At 39.1% G+C, this 3297-nt stretch overlaps 1 pseudogene across 1 annotated transcript; it reads left to right on the plus strand.

The window, feature by feature from the left end:
* Window positions 1-485: 485 nt before the first annotated feature.
* LOC101724818 (nucleosome assembly protein 1-like 1 pseudogene) lies at window positions 486-2414 on the plus strand (annotated as a pseudogene). Its single transcript, XR_015438741.1, has 2 exons — window positions 486-1738; window positions 2348-2414. The product of XR_015438741.1 is annotated as a nucleosome assembly protein 1-like 1 pseudogene (transcript).
* The last annotated feature ends 883 nt before the right edge of the window (window positions 2415-3297 follow it).

Consider the following 3297-nt stretch of genomic DNA (forward strand, 5'->3'; position numbering starts at 1 on the left):
ACCTCTCCTTCAGCCCAAGCCCCCTTTCATTTCCTTCTCTCTTTTCCTGAGAAATCCATGTTCACCTCCTTCTTCCTCCAGCTGATCCTGGAAAGCTAAACTGGAGTACAAGTCGGCATCCGCTGGATGCAGAGCAGCCATCTCCACAGGGAGAGTGCACGGACGCAGGACAGTGGAGGGCCACTACTGGGTGACCAGAGGGCTCTGGGCAGCCCAAGCAGCATCACTGTAGGAAGCGGGGAGAAGCCTGGTGCACAGCAATGGAAGGGGCCAGGCCGGTCGGGGTCACATTACTGAGGTCTCACCCGACGTGCCGCCACTCTGGCGAGGCCGTTTCCCTCTGTCCTGCGCCCTGACTGCCCCGAGTCTGGCCGTGGCAGCCTTCTGGGCTGTCTCCGTAGCACTGAACATTTCTCAAGAGTCCTGTCGTGCTCCTGGTCCTCCTGCTGCCGCAGCTGCCCTTAGTCACTCCCTGCGCAGCTCCCGCAGCCTGACTCCCCGAACTAGCCGCTGATATTTGCAGTTCTTACAACATGGCAGACACTGACAACAAAGAACAGTCTGAACTTGATCAAGATTTGGATGATGTTGAAGAAGTAGAAGAAGAAGAAACTGGTGAAGAAACAAAAATCAAAGCATGTCAGCTGACTGTTCAGATGATGCAAAATCCTAGATTCTTGCAGCCCTTCAAGAAAGACTTGATGGTCTGGTAGACACACCAACAGGATACATTGAAAGCTTGCCTAGGGTAGTTAAAAGAAGAGTGAATGCTCTCAAAACCCTTCAAGTTAAATGTGCACAGATAGAAGCCAAATTCTATGAGGAAGTTCATGATCTTGAAAGGAAGTATGCTGTTCTCTCCCAGCCTCTATTTGATAAGCAATTTGAGATCATTAATGCAATTTATGAACCTATGGAAGAAGAATGTGAGTGGAAACCAGATGAGGAAGAAGTTGTGGAGGAGCTGAAAGAAAAGGCCAAGATTGAAGATGAAAAAAAAGATGAAGAAAAAGAAGATCCTAAAGGAATTCCTGAATTTTGGTTGACTGTTTTAAAGAATGTTGACTTGCTCAGTGACATGGTTCAGGAACATGATGAACCTATTCTGAAGCATTTGAAGGACATTAAAGTGAAGTTCTCAGATGCTGGCCAGCCTATGAGTTTTATCTTAGAATTTCACTTTGAACTCAATGAATATTTCACAAATGAAGTGTTGACAAAGACATATAGGATGAGATCTGAACCAGATGATTCTGATCCCTTTTCATTTGATGGACCAGAAATTATGGGCTATACAGGGTGCCAGATAGATTGGAAAAAAGGAAAGAATGTCACTTTGAAAACCATTAAAAAGAAGCAGAAACATAAGGGACGTGGGACAGTTGGTACTATGACTAAAACCATTTCCAATGATTCTTTCTTTAATTTTTTTGCTCCTCCTGAAGTTCCTGAGAGTGGAGATCTGGATGATGATGCCGAAGCTATCCTTGCTGCAGACACTGAAATTGGTCACTTTTTACGTGAGCGTATAATTCCAAGATCGGTGTTGTACTTCACTGGAGAAGATATTGAAGATGATGATGATGATTATGATGAAGAAGGTGAAGAAGCGGATGAGGAAGGAGAAGAAGAAGATGAGGAAAATGATCCAGACTATGACCCAAAGAAGGAGCAAAACCCATCAGAGGGAAAGCAGCAGTGAAGCAGGATGTGTGTGGCCTTGAGGATAACCTGCACTGTAATAGCCTAAACACAACTATTATTTACTTACAGCCTTATGTTTTTGTATTTTCTTAGTAGACTAATTTTTTAAAAGGAATTGATATTTTAAAGACCAATTTGTTTAACTAGCATTTTAACTATAGTTTTAGTGTCAGATACCTTGAATGCACAGATTCTCTGAAGCATGTCCGTTCATTGTTGCAATTTGGTTCTTTGCATCATAGAATAATTGGAGTATAACTATGAAAATTAACTTTTTCCTGAAGAACCAAAAGTTTTCCTGCTAGTAGTAGAGTGGGTTTAAGTCGGTAGCATAGTTGTGGTTTTCATTTTTTTTGTGTTATAAAAATGCAGTGATTTATATTAAGACATTTCATCATTTAAAGGGAAAAAAAATGAACTTATGGTTAAGAATTTCCAGTAAGACCAAATCTCATAATTGTTAGCTTATTAATGGATTTTTATATTGTAGGTGATAGTTGATTATAAGGAAGCCTAACTTACATGGTTATGGTTACCACAGGGAAGTGAATGAAACCTAGAATTTGCAGAAGTTAAACTGATACTATTTTAGTGTACTTCTAAATTTAACATCTATTAAGTAAGCATCTTTTTTTTGTGGTAGGGTCTACCTTCTGCTTTCCTGGAAAGGATGACTTTACATCATTTGATGAGACTATTTCACGTTTTTTTGGTTGTTTGTTTATTTTTGTTGTTTGCTGTCTAAAATAAAAATGTTAAATGCAATTTTAGTTCTCACAAGGTAATTTCTTAATTTTGTACTAATTCAGGTTAGAAGCAGAGGCTTAACTTGGATTCATGACAATTGTGCCCAGTTTAACATATTGAAGGAAAAGGAGCCAACTTTGGAAGATCTGATAAGCAAGTGGAAAACAAAAAGTAAAAGCATAAAACCTCTAAATGGTTTGATACATTTTTTAAAAGAAGAAAAGTTAAATTTCATAGTTTTGGATTATACCTAGAGAGAAAGCCCTAAGCCTCTATGGTCTATTCTGATCCTTAATTGCTTAGCTATGTCATTTACCCATGTTTCTGTTTACTATGTATTAAAATGGGTAGTACTGTTTACTTAACTACCTCACAGATGTGTTAAGGCATAGTACATTAAATTTCATGAACTGTTTCTCAGTCTCATTTAAAGCCTCAGAAATTTGAACCCATTTGTACCACAGTGTGATACTCAGAATTTTATTCACACCAGGCTTTGATAATTAAACTGGAAAATGAAGTTTAAACACCCCTTTTGTGGATCTGGCCAGATAACACTCAGAATTCATGTGGCTACTATTTTAGTGAAAATGGTTGGGGATGGGTTTCTTTCAAAAAGTCCAAGGATCTTTTTTTCCTCTGATATTCTAGATGAACATATTGTAGTAAATAGTATAGAGATTATGGGCCTAAAGTGGTAATAAGACCATTTTGGGGAGGGGAATGCCATTGAGTTTGAGACTTTAGAGCTACATTTAAAATACCTCAGGCTAATTACTGTGAATTTGGGGGGGAATGAACTTATTTTTGATGGTGAGAGTGGACTAATTCAAGAGGAAGTTCTAG

The sequence above is a fragment of the Heterocephalus glaber genome, unplaced genomic scaffold, assembly GCF_053883595.1.
Source record: "Heterocephalus glaber isolate CG9 unplaced genomic scaffold, H.glaber_assembly_v1.0 deba00000122, whole genome shotgun sequence".
Classification (NCBI taxonomy): Eukaryota; Metazoa; Chordata; class Mammalia; order Rodentia; family Bathyergidae; genus Heterocephalus; species Heterocephalus glaber.